Source organism: Miniopterus natalensis, chromosome 17, assembly GCF_054644295.1.
Source record: "Miniopterus natalensis isolate mMinNat1 chromosome 17, mMinNat1.hap1, whole genome shotgun sequence".
NCBI classification, from domain to species: domain Eukaryota; kingdom Metazoa; phylum Chordata; class Mammalia; order Chiroptera; family Miniopteridae; genus Miniopterus; species Miniopterus natalensis.
Genome location: NC_142097.1, coordinates 46,049,375 through 46,066,705, shown reverse-complemented (window position 1 = coordinate 46,066,705; position 17,331 = coordinate 46,049,375).

The following is a 17,331-nucleotide window of genomic DNA, read 5'->3' as shown; positions in this document are numbered from 1 at the left end:
GACCCCTTTCAGAGCCTGAGGTCACTTCACCTTTGGGCTCTAGCTCTGTGTCTGGCCTAGAGAGGACCACGAACACATGAATGAATCTTGAAACAAAGGACAGACAACCTTGGGATTACAGCTGGCACAAGTTCAGGGACATCAGCAGATGAACGTCTGTGGGGCAGCAGCAGTGAAGGTTTTGGACACCAGGTGTGTTTTTGGACTGTCAGCAAATGTGGAAATATAACCTCTCGATCTGCATTCTGTGGGCCAGGAAAAATTAAGTTGAGGGTCAGATCTCCTGCTTCTGGTATAGAAATAAGCAGCTCTTGGAAACCAAGGAGTGCCAAGGCAATACACTGCTCTCCTCTGGAGGCTTACTTAGCACAGGAATTGTTGGGTCATTTATAATTTTTTTTATTTATATTATTATTATTTTAACTGTGTGGACAAAAAGGGGCCACATGCTAAACCTGACAACCTCAGGGAAGGCCTGCAAACTCAGAAACCTAAAATAACCACAAAGGATGGTCTGAAATTAAATATAAGCACTTTATGGTGGGTAACCATGTCCTGGGGCAGTGTTTTTCCAGGACAAAGGTTAATTTTCACAAGCCTGGGTTGTCTTATGCATCTGAGATAACATATCTGATTAACAAAGGCCTTTGCAAAACGAAGTAATTTCCCCTTTTTCCAGGCCCTCAAAGCACCAGGGCAGAGACTGGGAATCTTCTCATTTTGTTATTGATATTTTGGTAACTGTTGACTGTTAACTATCCTGCACCCACCTGTGTAAAATAAGTGTGTGTCTAACATTTTACTTTTTATCCAATCCCAGAACCCCCCCCCCCTTTGCTTTCTCTGCCTCCCTAATCTAATCTATCACCAGTGGATTTCATGTAACTCTCTTAAGTCTCCCCCTTTGATGGTAATCTATAAAGCAAGGTGCAAAACTGCCAGTGTCCTGAGCGTTATTTCAATCTTTTGAGTTTCTGCTTCACCGCAACTGTCAACAGTTTGGCTTAAATAAACTCACAAAAATTCTTCACAGGTTTGAATGATTTCTTATGTTAACAATTGACTTTTACACACAGAGAGAGAGAGAGAGAGACAAAAAAATGTCCCACTCATTTATTGGTTGCCTCTTGTATGTGCCTTGACTGGAGATGGAGCCCAAAGCCTTGGTGTATGGGGACGAAGTTCTAACCAACGGACCTACCTGGGCACGAGTGTTGGGTCGTGTTCTGAACATCCCAAGCAGCTAATCTCATGCCCTGGCAGCCTGTACCCTCATCTGCTGCCTGAATCCGTCCTGAGTCTGGGGAGCCTGGCCCAGGGGCACACTGGGGCTCCATGCAGCCGGCAGGCGGCACTGCAGGACCACTCTGTAGCAGCAGCCTGGGTTTTTGCAGTGAGACCCTCTGCTCTGTGTAGTCCTCCTTGGCTAGGAAGTGTGGGCTCCAAGGCAGGGGCACGGAGAGCTGTGCCATGGGCAGTGTCTGCAGGCAGAGCCCTGCACCCCTTCCCTATGCTCTCTTCCTCCCGTGCACAGCCTGTGGTTCCACTTAAGCCATTTGGTCTGCCCTGGATGCCTGTTTCATGGAGGAGAAAGTAGAGGCTGGAGCAGGGCAGGACCCAGGGCACATACAGTGTTTCCTTCCCTTGTCCTGTGTCTCATGTAGGCCTGGGGCCCTTGATCCCCAGCCTGTCTACCAGGCTGAGGGTGTGTGCAGTGCAAGGGTCTGTGCGTGTGAGTATGTGTGTGTGAGATGTGGGTGTGAGTACATGGGTGGTGTGGGTGTGTTCTCTGGGTGTGTGTCTGGGTGTATCAGGGTGTAGTGTGCTAGGGACTGAGTGTGCATGCCTGACATCTGAGTGTGTGTGTGGTTTCTGTGTCTGTTCAAGCCTGTAAGCTTTATCTCTTCCTCAGTCTAAGATATTCACACAAGCTGTGGTCCAAATGTGTCCACAACATGGTTCTGAGCCATTTCCCCTACTCTTGGGGAGCACCAGTGTCTGCAGACAGAGATGTCTCAGCTCTTGATGTGACTTCTCATTCTAAGACCCTTGGCACCATCCCTGCTGATGCTGGAGGTGCCCCAAAGAAGGTGACCGTTCTTGAAGGGGGATGCTCAATGAAACTTGTGAACTCCCTTTTGCTTCAGAAGCCGTGTTAATTTTGCTCACATTCAGCAGAAAGGCCAAGTTGCCTCTGTTTGGAGGTCATGTGGCCAGGCTTCCTGGAACCACAGGGTGACTCAGCTCCATAAGGCTCCATGGTGCACCCCACCCACTCATGCCCCCGGAGGCCAGCCACATTGCACCTCTGCCCACACTGCAGGCGTGCCCGGCCCAGTGCATGGGTTCTGTTCCCTGGCTGCCTCACCCAACCTCCTCACAAGACCACCACACACCACCTCTGCCAGGGTGCCCCAGCACTCGCAGCCATGGTGCATGTGCATCCTGCAGAGGAAGCCTTTGGGGATAGCTCTCTTCACATCCCAAATTCTCTTCCTTTTGTGCATTAGCAAGTTGGCACAGAAATAACCAGTGCTGTGTATATACCTGATGGCAGTTCAGAATCTTAAATTATGAACTTTGGGGCAGCAATTGAGCTGCTCCCTGAGATTCACACATAAGTCCTGGCACACAGTAAGAGGTCAGCCTGGCATGGGCAGTTGTGGGTAGATGACAGGGAAGAAAGGAGTGTGAACAGGCTGGATGGACAGTCAGCACCTTGGCTAAGGCTGTCACCAAAACCTTGGAGTGAAAGCCTGGACCACACCCAGCTCTCTGGTGGCTGCACAGCCTGGAGTCTGATCTTATCATTCAAGGTTGTGTTGCTCAAAAACCCTCCTCTGGCAGTACCAGGGACAGGGGCCTAAGCTGGAGGGGCCCTCCAGCCATGTGTGGTCAAGATTCAGGCCTACAGAGCCGTTCCTGACCAGTGTGATGGCCTCTGGGTGAGCTAGGAACTGGGAAAGCCTGGGGAAGCATTTTACAGCTGATATCTCTGCTTAGATACTAAACTTTGCCATTTAAACTTCTTAAAAAGAAAGCTAGCCTTCCAACTATTACCACATGGTGAAGTCAACATCCAGACAGGGCAGTAGGAACAAGCAGGCACTGGGCCTGTGAGATGTGGGACCGGGCGGAGCTGCGAGGCATCCAGGCAGGACTGCACGGTACTTACACGCTTCAGTCCACAAAAGCTCCACACACATGCACCATGTAATCGGACCTGAGAGGAGCAAGGCCTTTTGTAAATAAGCTCAAACACACATTTTCATTGCTGGTCAGGGAGTACAGTGGCAACTCTTGGCTGAGACCAGGCACAAGAAGGGCCATACAGGTGCGAATGGGGAGGGCTGACCAGGAGCAGGTTCCAGCACCTGCCCTGCCTGACACCACCCAGCAGCAGGGATGGGAGGAGAAGACAATGGGGCTCTGTAGCCAGCTAAAGGTGCCAAGCACCATCCAAACACCGGCCAACCAGAAGACTGCCCCCAATTGGTCCAACCCTGCGTGTGCTCCCCAAAGCAGTTCCTCACCCAGGGTCTCTGGCCTGGATTCAGGTGCATCCGTTGTCCCACCCATGGATGTGTACGAAGGTGGGCGCATGTGAGATGTGTGCACGTGGCTGTGTGAGCCCACAGGTGGGGGCGTGTGTCTGTACACATACATGGGTGTCAATGTGCTCATATGTGAATGCAAGCACATGTGTGTTTGTGATGAGGGCAGAGATTGGGCTGCTGTTTTTTCTGGCCCAGTTTCAGGCTGGTTGAGTGAACCAGGGTGGGCTCGTCTCTTCCTCTGAGGGCCTCTCTCCCCAAGAGACCAGGGCTGGAACATCCTGGTTCCTTTGGCAATCACACCCTGAAGGTCAGGGCACAGGGGCTGCAAGCTTTTAAAAACCTATGACACTCAACAGAGACTCTTCAGGCCAGAAAGGAGTGGCATGAAGTTCTGCAAGTAATGAAAAGCAAGAACATGCAACCAAAACTGCTTTATCCAGCAAGGCTATCATTTAAATTTGAAGGTGAAATAAAAAGCTTCCCCGACAAAAAAAGGCTAAAGGAGTTTAGTTCCACGAAACCAGCATTGCAAGAAACGCTAAAAGGACTGCTTTAAGAAAAAAGGAATAGTGAGAGAAAGGTACATCAGCATAAAGGGGGAAATGGCATTAAATAAGTTGATATCAATAGCAACCTTAAATGTAAACGGAATAAATGGTCCAATCAAAAGACATAGGGTAGCTGAATGGATAAGAAAACAAGACCCAAATATATGCTGTCTACAAGAGACCCACCTGAGAGCAAAAGACTCACACAGGCTAAAAGTGAAGGGGTGGAGTAAAATATTCCATGCAAATGGAAAGGAAAGGAAAGCTGGAGTAGCAATTCTTATTTCAGACAAAACAGACTTCAAAATAAAGACCATAACGAGAGACAAAGATGGTCACTACATATTACTAAAGGGATCAATCCATCAGGAGGAAATAACTCTTATAAACATTTATGCACCCAATACAGGAGCACCTAAATATATAAAAAATTTCTTGGGGGACTTAAAAGGGGAGATTGACAGCAACACAATCATAGTGGGAGACTTTAATACCCCACTGTCACCACTGGACAGGTCATCAAGACAAAAAATCAACAGGGAAACGCAGACCTTAAATGAATCACTAGACCTAATGGATTTAATTGACATTTACAGAACATTTCACCCCAAAGCAGCAGAATACACATTCTTCTCAAGTGCACATGGAACATTCTCAAAAACAGACCACATGTTAGGGCACAAGGCAAGTCTCTACAAATATAAGAAGACTGAAATCATATCAAGCATCTTCTCGGATCACAATGCCATGAAGCTAGAAATCAACCACTATAAAAAAACTCAAAAATATTCAAGCACATGGAGGCTAAATAGCATGTTATTAAACAATGAATGGGTTACCAAGGAGATCAAGGAAGAAATCAAACACTTCATGGAAAGTAACGAAAATGAACAAACAACCCAAAACCTATGGGACACAGCGAAAGCAGTCCTGAGAGGAAAATTCATAGCATTACAGGCACATCTCAAGAAATAAGAAAAAGATCTAACGAACCATCTAACACAACAACTAAAAGAACTAGAACGAGAACAGCAAGAAAAGCCCCAAGGAAGCAGAAGGAAGGAAATAAAAACCTGTGACAGCCTGGCCGGGCGTGGCTCAGCGGTTGAGCGTCGACCTGGGATCCAGGTGATCAGGGTTCGATTCCCGGTCAGGGCACATGCCCGGTTGTGGGCTTGATTGATGACTCTCTCATCATTGATGTTCCTCTCTCTCCCTTTCTCCTTTCCTCTCTCTGAAATCAATAAAGATATATTTTTTAATAAAAACAAAAACCTATGACAATATTGAAGCTGGGAGAAATGCTTTTATTGGCTCCACAATATGAAAAGAAAACAGCTTTTGAGCTTCTAGGCTGTTCTCTAGGATGACCCCATAGGTGCCTGTTTTGGGAATTTCCTGGGAAGGACATGTTCCCAAACATGCCTCCTCCCCAGCCAAGGTTCCTCTGCTCCACCTACCCCCAGAGGGCCCCACTAGCCAGGAGGTGGAGCCCCTGACTCAGGCAGGGCCACAGCCGGCCTGGATGAGCTGGACCTCCACCCACTTCCACAGCCAAGTGCCCAGGCTGAGGCCCATGGGAAGACCTGTCCTTCAGGCCCAGGCTCAGGGAAGAGGCCCAGCCCAGCGCAAGCCCCATAGGGAGGTGCTCCCACCACAGGAACAGCAGTTGTTGGCCTGGTTTATATGTCCCCTCCGGGACCTTTTAGTCTACTCTGAGTTCATGTCAGCACTGACTTAAACTCACGAGGCGATGACTTGCTGTTGGATCTGTGGTTAACAGGCTGATGGTGTTGGCGGCCCTTCTCCACCACTCTCCACCCCACCAGTGAGAACCTGTGGCCAATGAGTGCCTAGTATCCTCAGGCTCATGTTGTGGAAAAGTTCACTGGACCCCAGTTCCCAAAGCGAATTGAGGCCCCTGGTTCCCTCCTTGTAACCTGCACCAGAGCCAGAGCCTTCCTCTATGAAGACTGTGTGACCACTAAAGGCCATGGTCACAGCCACTGGGCTCTGGGGCTTGATGGCCTCACTACTCTCCTGATGGCAGAACTGCAGGAGCTGCTATGTAGGATGGGTGTGACATTTTGGTTCAGTGTCTGTGTCACCACGTAGGTCTTATTTGTCACAAGTAAACCAGACACCTTGTTGGGTCCAGGGCCTTAGGGCAATGCCCAACACCTTCCCACCAGGGTGAAGGCAGGGGTGGCCCACCAGGCAGACCAAGCTGGAAATCCACCATCTGTGCTCTCTCCCCGGAAACCAGTGTCCCTGGGCCTGGCAGAACAATGACGCGCTCCCCTGTGCACATGGTGGTTCCTGTGGCTGGGGAGAGGTCTCAACGAGGAAGCAGCCACCCCGCCAGGAGCTCCAGAGGCAGAGGTTTCAGCTGTGAGAGGTGAGGCCAGAGGGGCTGGCCTGATCTGAGCCCCAAGGAGGAGCCCGAACACTGGACACTGCCTCCACTTTCCTGTGAGTGGGATGAGCCTGATTCCTGTGTTTCCTGAGACAGCCACGGCATCATCACATCCGCTCTGAGAACTATTTTTAACTGATTTATGTATTTCTTCTATGAGGAAGACATCAACTTCTGTTTTAGTCTGTCTTACAGGAAAGTGTTGCAACCATGCTCAGCTCAGCAACATTCATCGCCTGTCTCAGCTCCAAAGTCCCGCAGAAATTAACGAAGCTGGAAATGTGAGGCTCAGATGCCGCTCAGACTGAAGAGGAAACTCAAGAGTTATCTTCTTCTGTAGAATTCCACGTGCCCATTGGGACAAAGAACACGCTGTTTCTTTACATTCCTGCTACAGGTTCCTGGGATCTCCGCAGTGCTGCTGACCCCCCAGCATGGACCACATCAGGTGGTTCCTGCTCCGGTCCTTCAACTGTGGGGAGGCACAGGGCTGCCAGGGGACCCAGAGGCCAACAGTCACCTGCAGAGCCCATCCTTAAAGGGAGGGTCTCTCGAGGACGCCGTGGGTGGCCAGTACATCCCCTCCCCTCCAGGGAAGGGCCCATGGCTCCTGCCTCCGACCCAGCTCCATCTCTTCAGTGGTTGACCTGGTCAGGCTCTGAGCAGAGGTGGCTGGGGAGGGTTCTGACTCAGTCGCCACAACTCACCCTCTGCGCCCCCCCGCCCCCCAGCTCCTACTTGCCAGGCCTCTGCTTCGCTCACGTTTCTTAACCTCTCCCCTTACACACTGACCCAGATGAACAGCCAGGCTCCAGCAAGCGTCAGGGTGAGAGCAGCTGTCAAATGGCAGAGGACATGGCAGGAAAAAGCGGGGCTGTGCACCCAGGGGCTGTGTGCAGGGCAGGGCAGAGGCAGGGTTTTGGGGGATAGACCTGAGGCAGGCCTGATAGACCCAGATGAGGGGCGGGGTGGAGTAAAGGGGTCAGGCCAGACTGAGAGGGGACTTGTCAGGAACACATGCCTCCAGCCCCCAGAGCTCAGCTTCCGGGGCCCTCAGCTGGCCTATGGGGGATCCCTTTCCAGTGCAAGCAGGTGGTACCTCCCTGCCTTTCACAGGTGAAAGGCTGGCTCAGAGATGTGGGATCAAGGCACCCAAGCAACCCCACCTCCACCCTCAGATCAGAGTTCCCTCCTTGGCAGAGTGCAGCCTGAAGTCCACTTCCAGCTTCCGGGGCGTCTCTGAGCTTGTCTAGACTGGTTAGGTGTGACCTCATGAGGCTGATTCCTCCCCAGAAGTCCTAGCAGCCTGGTGGGGTCACCTCTGTCTTGAGGTCACCAGGGTGAGGGCAGCCTTGCCAAGCACAGGTTTTAGTCTCACTACAGCCCGGTCACCTGGAGTCTATGCGGTTCCCTCCTCCTCCCAGGCATACCCTACACTGTCTTCTGGAAGAAGCAGGAGGAGGTGAGGGCCTCAGGGCCTGCAAATTGCTTGGAGGCTGGGAGACTCCCAGGGTCTGGCACAGGCTCCGTCAGACCACCTGGCCAACTCCTGAGTGCTCATTTAATCCACACAAGACCCTTTTGGAGAAGAGGAAATTGAGGCTTGGGCCAGCTCAGCTATGGGCCAGCACCCAGCCATGAGGGGCAGGGCCTGGATGCAGCCCAGGAAGCCCGGCTCCAGGGCCTCTGCTCTGAGCCCCTACGCTATAATTTGTGTCCTCTGGGGCTCGTGAGAGCTGAGATTTGATGTGGAAAAATGGTTCCACTCTGTCTCACCCCATACCCCAAAATAAACTCAGATAGATTAGAGGCAGAAGTATAATTATAAAAGCACTGAAGGAAAGATGAGAGCGTATGTGCAGGCCCTTGGGCAGACAGGCAAGACACAAACCCAAAGCCTGAAAGGAAGCTGTTGACAACTTTGGCTACACAAAACCTGAGGACTTCTGTGTGATGAATAAACTCCATTAGGAAGGTTAAATGTTTATCGACACACTAGAAACAAACACTTGCAAGGTAAACACGAGCACTGATACCCATGACATGGGAGGAACCCCCAAAAATCAGTAAGAATAACCCAAATAACCCCATAGAAAGTGGCAAAAGAGAACAGAGAGAATATGGAAGCACCTTACTGAACCCAGCAGAACATTCAGTCTTCATACTAATCATGGAAGTGGGAAGTCAAAAGTATTTTCTGACGAGATCCGGTGCTGGTTAGAACAGTCTGCTAGGCAGTGCTGGGAGACTGCAGGACTCTATGTGTGCATGTTCCGCGACCCAGCCTGTGGAACGACGCCTGTGCCGGGAACAGCGAAGCCCTGAAAACAGCCCCTTAGGCATCAAGCCCTCAGCTTTCACTTTTCAGGGGAAACTGTGTCATGAAGAACTCAGACCCCTAAGGGCCACCCTGAGCCAGGACCTTGGAGGGGAGGCCAGTGGGTGGGCCTGGAGGCAGGGAGGCTGTCTCTACCTGTGTCTGGCTGCCCTGGCTCCTCACTGTCTCCTCCCTCCAGACTTCCCTTGGCCACCTACCAGGCCACTGTGTGTCCCCATCCTCAATGTCCTGGACATTCCTGGAGAGCTTCCCTTCCCTCACAGCCCCAGCTAGGGCTTCTGCAGTCTCTGCTGGGTTCTCACAAGGACCTGAGGAGGAAATGGAGGCCTGGAGATGATGACAGGCTCAGGGAGTTCACACAGCCCCACCTGCTTGGCCACAGGGCCAGCGGACACTTGGGGACTGGCTCAGGGCACTGGCTCAGCTGTGTTCTGCAGGAGGTCCCCATCCTGCCACACCCTGGCCCCAGGAGGTGTGCCAGCCCCTCCACCCCCTTGACCCACCAGGGCAGGGCTATGCGCGGATAGCTTTGGCCCTTCTTCTGGGACGACTTTGAGTCTCAGTGAGCCACGGCCCCTGTTGTGTGCATGGCGTTGGAGTGAATTGCAGAGACTGCCTTCCGGAAAGGAGCGTCCGGGCTCTGATTTAAAGGCACTATCAGCCAGTTATTTGATCCAGATGCCTGTGAAATGCTTTGTGCAGCAGAACGTCCTGCCGGGGGTGGTGGCCGGGCAGGGTTCCCGGCTCATGAATCAAGGAGTGGGGTCTGAGGAGGGACGCACCCCCTCTCCCAGGAAACATGGGACTTGTTCCAGGTGCTTTTCCCACCCGTGGGACAGGAGGCCCCAGGGAGGGAGCAAGGTGGGGGAGCAATGGGCTGCCATGGCAGTTGAGGGAGTGGGGTGAGGACTCTTCCCCAGCCTTCACCTGGAACTGGACAACCAGGAGGCTGGACCAGCCCAGGAAGGACCTTCTGCCCACAAGGGAGAGTGAGGCCTAGTGCTCAGTGGCAGACGGATGTGGGGCGGCCCTGGGAGAACTTGGGGCTTGGCCACCTCTGGCCCTTGAGCTTCCTTTTGTGGGGTGACACGATTCTCCACTCCTGCTCCTCCCTCTGTCTCCAACCTGAACCTTAGAACTTTCCGGAAGCTGCCCCCTCCCATGGCCCTGCCTGTCGTTTCTCTCCTGGCTGCCCTCTGCCCCCCAGATCTTCTCTATCAGACGGCCACAGGGACACAGGGGACATCTGGTCAGAAGGTGTGTCCTCTGCTGGTTGCCTCCCTAGGCTCTCAGCTCACTCAGAGTCATGCCACACACCCTGTGACCCAGGGACCTGCCCAACCTCCCACACCACATCACCTGTGGCTCAGGGCCTACATCACACCCACTCCCCCCATGGCCTGACACCAAGACCCTATTCTCAGGACCTGGCCTTCACTGTGTTCAAGAAGGACACTCTGCGGGCTCTTTCCTCCGAATGTCCCAGGAGCTGACCCCAACCACCATGGGGGCACTACCAGTTAGCAGGTTGGGGACTCTCCCCCTGCATTCACTTGCAAGTGTGTGGGGATCATCCTTGGGGGTTGGAGAGTCAGGAGGGGACACCAAGGGAGTGAGGGCACAGAGGATACTCTCTCCCCACATGCCCACCCCGGACTTGCCCAGCAGAAGGCACAGTCCTTCCTCTGGGCGACTCGGGGTCCTGGCCCCTCTGCTGAACAGCCAGGGTGAGGGGGTGGCCTCAAGTCAGGGCACCCAGACCATAGCACTCAGATGTTCTCAGATAAGCCCCAAGTCTCAGAGCCACCAAAGGCAGGCAGGGTTTGGCCTGGCCTCAAATATGACCCTGGAATTCAAGAACAAAATACTATTTAGGTTAACATGGGCCAGAGCCAATTTCCCGCCCCAAACCAAGGCCTAGGGAGACCGCTCATCCCCACTAGGGGGTGTGTCTGCAAAGAATGGCCACAAATTTGAGTCATGTCCAAAGTACACAGACCCTAGCTCCCTCCAAGGGCAGAAACTACAGGGCCTAGGGGAGGACCTGGGGGTGAGGGTGGCACACCCACCTCCGGGGAGCAGAGGATGGGGCACAACAGAGGCTCTGGGGAAACCAGGGAGGCGTCCCATTGGGAACGAGGTGGAGTCTGGGTCTCTGAGAAGCCCAGAACCAAGATGCCACCCTGAGGCTACATGGCTTATTTGCCATGGTCATCTTTCTTCCTCTCAGCCCCAGGTTCCCTAGGCCCTACTCCTGAACCATGTGAGGCCCACCCAGAGTCCAGGGACAGGTGACGCCAGAGAAGGTGCCCCTTTATCACCATAGGAGCCCCCATGAAGTACTTGGAGACTCTGAGCATTCACAAGGACCAGGTAGAACTGATCCCCCACCCCCACTCCGTAGCGGTGGCCCTGCCTCCCAATCTGTGGCCTCTGCTCTATGTGGACCCCTGCCCCGGGCTCCTGGGCCCCTTGAGGTCCCCCTGCACCCTGCCTCCTCATCCCTCGGCCTCTGCGCCACCCTGAACTCTGAAGTTACCAGCTCCCTCCAAGGCCCTTCTCCAGGCAGAAACTGATCCCACCAAGGGGAGGTTTTTGGGACAAACAGAGGCACAGCCCACAGGGGCCCTTGGGTCCCTCTCATCTGTGACAGAAGCCAGGGTCTGAAAGCCAATCCCCAGGGCACAAAGCAAGGCCTGGCTGACCCCAGGAGCTGGCTGGGGGAGAACGCTGCTTTAGAGCCTCAGGGCCCCCCATGGTGATGACGGCCTCTGTTCACATCCTTCAGCCTCTGACCTGGTTAGGTGTCAGGCTCCCTGGCTCCCAGAGCAGCCCCTCCAGAGGTCCAGGGAAGGACAGTGAGGAGGCCGTGGGAGCCTGGGGGCCTGAGCCTGTCACAGGAATGACCACTGCATCAGGGGCCCCCCGCGTGAGGCAGGGCTGACAGAGGATGGGGGTGTCAGTCCCGGGCCTGCGGATACACCTCTGCGCAGGGGCTGCCGGGGCATGGGCAGGACTCCAAGGCCAGGGAGGCACCCCATGTCTCCAGGACGGCGGGGGGGGAGGGTTTCGATCCCAGCAAAACTGCTTGTTCTCATGGGGAGTTAACAGTTTTTTATTTCAGGATATTCACATGTGTTAAAACAGGAAATAAAGTATGTGAGAAAGAGTGTCCCCCACACACTCCCAGAGCAACAAGCTCTTCCTGTGGCCTCAGCCCCACCAGCCCCCACACAGCCCCAGGAGGGACCCCAGCACAGCCCAGGTCCCCTCCAACCCCTGTGTTCCTGGGCTGTTTTTTCTCTAAAGCATTTTACCACATCCACCCCCCCACACACATACACAGATATGTATGCACACACATGCATACACGCACATGTGAACAAACATGCACAGGCTTCATACATGCACGGGGCTGGGATGGCTAGCGCTGTGCACGCTCACAGAGCACATGGTAAAGGGGACGCATATGTGGCTTCCTGGGACCAGTGGAAAGTGGCTGAAGGGACAGCGGGGCAGCTCTGAGCAGGGGTTTCGTAGGCATCATGGGGAGAAAATGCCTGGGAGCTGCTGCCTCTTCCACCAGGGCGCCGGGATGGGCGACAAGAGGCAGCCCTGGGCCCCACCTGCAGCTTCTGTGGTCGACACCACAAACTTTTAGTGAGAAACAAACATTTTCCCTGAGCCCTGGAATTGGGTGTTTGTTCTGCAGCGTTGTTGTAATAAGAGCTGACACACAGAGACTTTGATGCCAAAAGTGGTGTGTTGCCATCATAGGCCCTGAAATGCATGCCACTAAGGTTGAGAGTCTGGCTGGTGAAGAAACTGTTGTAGAAATTCGGGAAATGGCAAGTTCTGTACATAATGGTACAAAAAATCACTAAAACAGATTCCTACAATAACCCAGAAAACAGGAAACATACCTATGGCAATCTGGTTTGGGGTGAAGAGCCTTCCAAGCAAAATACCACAGGCGTGAATTAATGGTTAGCTCCGCATTTGAAAAGGCACCTCAAGAAAAAAGAAAGTCCGGAGGAGAAAGGGCAAACCTGAAGCAGAACTGAGAGGAAAAAGAGAGCCCAGAAATCCTAACACTCACAAGGCTGAAACCAAGACTGTTTGCTCAACCAAGAATAAGTAGCACTGAGGAGAGCTCTGAGGGTCCCTCTGCTCGGGACGGCATTCCCAAATGCCTGCTGGCCACCGCCAGGGTGGCTAAAAGCAGCTCCCAGAGGTGGGTGCTCTTTGCAGTCTCGGGACTTCTGCCATCGTGCGCTGTTTGTGTTTTTAGAAATTGGAACAGCCCTTAGCAGCCACCGTGCCTGTCATCCTGTTATGAAGGAAACACACAGAGGGAAAGGGACTGTGTGTTCACGCAGACAATAAATAGCGGTGTGCCAGCAGGAAGCATGCCACGCGGGGAGGTGAGAGCTGCTGCCCGCAGACACCAGCCTCTGCCCTGAGCTCACCCTCATCAGTCTCTGTTCTCTGCCAACAGGGTTTTTATTTCAAACCTGCCTTCGTCAGATTGCAGGGTGGGGAAGAGGGCCTTTGCCCTCTACTCTTTTTAAAAATATATGGTTTTTTTATCTTAGAGAGAGAAGAAGGGAGAAGGGAGGAGAGAGAACAACATCAGTGAGTTTGCCCATTTTGCAGGGGGATTCCTGTCTTTTTCTTGTAGACAGGAAGAAATTTCTTGTATGTTCCAGATATTAGTCCCTAGTTTGTCTTAGAAGTTGTAAATGCCTTGGCCTGATCTGTCTTGGTCAGTTAATTTGGAGGCAACAGTTCCACAATCATCTCATTTGGTCCCCAGGAGTGAATGAAGGAGGCACCGCCCACTTTACAGGTGAAGAAACACAGGCTAATGGAGGACAAGCACCTGCCCCGGATGCCCGGGCATCAGTGAGGGAGGTGGGGCTCAGACTTGGGGGGCCCACAAGTCCTGGCTCTACACTTCTCTACAGGACTCAACTACATGTTTTTCTCCCAAACAGATGGTCACTGCCAGAAGCTCAGTTGGTGCGAGGTGTCCATACATGTCAGTGTTTGTTGAATTCCAGTTTGGGTGTTATAAAAGGGGCTTCTGTTTTTATTAAAAAGCCCAAAAGGTTAAAATCAGTGAAACCACTTTAAAATGTTCTGCCTGGTGTCATGTGACTGCTGGACTGAGTGTTTCATTTTTCATTCTGACACTGCACCCTCAGTGACCTGCCCAGCAGGCCAAGGCAGCCCTTGGCTGCAGCCGAGTCTGTTCCCCGAACCGTCCCTGGGGAGTGAGGCAGATCCCCATGCCAAGGCGCCCTCTCAGGGCAGAAAGCCAGGGTATGCCCAGCAACTTCCAGCCATTCCAACAAGGCTCTGGAGCAAGGGTTCCACATGAACCCCAATGAGAGCGACGTCTTTGCAACATTGCTACCCCTCCACCCCCTCACCCACAGCCCGGCCACCAAAGTGGGTCCTGATCCTGCGACCTGGGAGGAAGTCCCACGAGGCAGCAGCGGGCAGTGGGCAGCTGGGCGTGGCTTTTACAGGAGGAAGGGAACTTTCTGGACAAACTCGAGCCTGTGGGGCCCCTAAGCCCGATGGAGCTGAGGCTTTGAGGGAGGACAGAGGCCCATCTGGGCCTCAAAGCCAAAACCAACCTCCATTGGTTCTTGGAAGCAGGGTCACCTCCTGGAAAGCAAGTGTTTTCCACCAGGCCGACGGCATGAGGTAACGCGTCTGGCACTTGGGCCTGCACTACTCCCGGCCCAAGGATGCGGAGGGACGAGGCTGGGGAGCTCACACGGGCGGCAGAGCCAAGCCAGCACCAGGTGCCAGGCACGGCTTGCTTGGGGTGTTTGACAGCCTGTTAAAAATATTTTTAATAATAAGAAATATAACCCTTCCAAGAAGAGATGCATGAAGAGGAAGTTGGAAAACTCAACACCATTTGTCATCCATTTTGAAAAGTGAGAGAAGAGGGGACTGGGAATGAGACCCTGGAAGCCAGCGTGGCTGTGAGGGCTTCTGGTAGGGAAGCTCCGCTCTGGAGGCGGGCATACCACAGCCTCCATGCGGCCCCAGCACTGAGCCCACCCCAGCCTTCCCCTCCAGGTGGGCCGGAGCAGGAACAGGGCCACAGTCCTGAGGACAGACAGTCCCCCTTGGCCTTCTCTCTCATCACCTGCCCGCTGGCCCAGAAACAGTGATACAGGGAAGCCAAGGCTGGAGAATCGGGTAGGGTCCTCCATATCTTCCACTGTGATGGCGTTGTAAGTGGTCATAACACAGCTGGAGGGAACCCGAGGCTATGAGTGCTGTTGGGGTGACCATAGAAGAGCAGCCAAGCTCCAGGCAACCCACTAGGCACCCTGCATCCCTGGGACTGAAGGTCATTCCAGAGATAATCCCATCTAGAAGCACCAGGGAAATACAGTTACAACAAATACTGATACAGCCAACTTGCTGTGCATCAGGGGCCATGGGAGCATGTCACATCTGTCTACTCACAGAATCTCACCAAGCCCCACAAGGGTGGCCAGGTTGAGCTGGGGAACCCAAGATCTGCACACCAAACCAGCCTGGACCTGCAGGCTGATTGGGTGGGCCTGGGTCACAGGCCATGGGTTGACTGCCCACCTATCGGGCTGGTCCTGCAGTGTCTCTCACAGACCCACCTGCAGCAGTTGAGGAAGGACCTGCTCACACACTAGACCCTGAAGCATGCAGAAGAATGGCTTTTGGAGGGGTTGAGCAAGTCCACACAACTGCTGGACAGGCACCTGAACACCCATCAGAGACCAGACCGTGAAGAATGTTGTCCGGTCCCTGCAGAAAATATGGACCTGATGTCAACCCTAGAAACATCCCTCCAGACTCCCACACCCAGAGCATGGAGAGGAAGGCTGGGATACAGGCACGGAAAGTTGTCCTGGGGGCCCCGGTCCCCCAACTTCACCCCAGGCTCCCAGAGACCTTGGGCAGGTCCTATCTCTCCAAATCTTAACCCGCAGAGCTGCTTTGGGCTGAAAGAGACAATGTTGGAAAGTCATTTTATGAAACTGCCCAACACGATTCACTGCACAAGAGACGCCCCTTTTGTACCCCCTCAAGGAGACCCCGCCCCAGGCGGTCTTGCTCACCAGCCATGCTTGGAAAACTTGTCCCAATGCCTCTCTCACATTTGTGACTTGGACCAAACCCAGATTTCTTTGGCCGACACCCTCCTCGCCTCCACCAGCCCCATGTAGACCCACGTGCCTCCCAGAAATGAAATCCGCCTGTTTCTGAATCATTATATTTCGGTCAGCCAGAAAGAGCACAGAGTGGGGCTGGTCCCCAGAGACGCCTTCTGAGCATCCTGCCAGCCTTGTCCAGCCTGTCCTCTCAGCAACAGGAAGTTCCTGTTGGCCAAGAGACGTTCGGCCGGCTTCTAGAAAGGCTCTGGCTGGAGCTGAGGTGACAAAGGTCCTATGTCTGATGGCCATGGGACCTGAGTGTCCAGAGCCCACTACAGACAATGCCCCCAAGGAAAACCGTCCCTGCCAAGGGTTATGAGAAACCTGCCTGTGCTTCTCTGTATCAAGTGTAAAGTGAACCTGACATCTTTCCAAACATGTGCTGAGCAGCTGCAATACTCAGAGGTCACGGCCCTGACCCTAGGCACCCAGCACCACAACCAGCAGGCACAAGGAATTCTAGGCAAATCAGAGCCTCCACCCCACCTGGGACTATGGCAAGCAGAGTGATGTCATAGTTGAAACCCCAAGGCCCAAAGGGTTAGGGTTAGGGTTAAGGTTAGGGTTAGGGTTAGGGGGCAGGGGCAGGACCTGCCCTCTCATGCCTGGGGAGGACTGGATGTAGCTCAGCACAGCCAGAGCTCTGAGCATGGGGACTGATCACCAGAAGTCCCCTCCCCTAGGAGAGGGGCTGCCTAAGGCGGCTGTGAGGTCTTCCCTGGGGAGGGCCCAGAGCCAGCATCGTCTCATCCTCTCAGGCCCCCTCAGTGCCAAATGGCAGCTGGGAGGTTCAGCCTCAAGTGGGGCCTCAGTTACGCCCGTCTCAGGCTGCCTTCTCTGCAGACCACTTCCTCTTCGACAAAGTCCCTTGCAGCTTTATTTTGCTCAGAGTCTGCACACTGTGTATGCTTTTAGAATTATGTAAATTGTTATAAAAAATTGTGTGCATTAAAAAAGTGACCAAGTAGAAAATAAGCCAAGTCACTCCCATGCCCAGCCCCCTGGATCTGAACTGTGTGTGCCGCTGTCCTCTGAAGGAGCAGGAGCCTTTCTGCAGGCTCCTGTAGCACTCTGCCTGTGCTCGTGTCCAGGGCCCTGGACTGGAACATGTTAAGCCTTCATGTCACTGTCTAGCTAATGGAGACTTTACTAATGAACCACCTTGGAAGACTAGCCCTTGGCTGCTCTGTAAATAAATTCTCCCTGGATGTGGACCCCAGTCCTGGCTCCATGCAAAATTTGATGACTT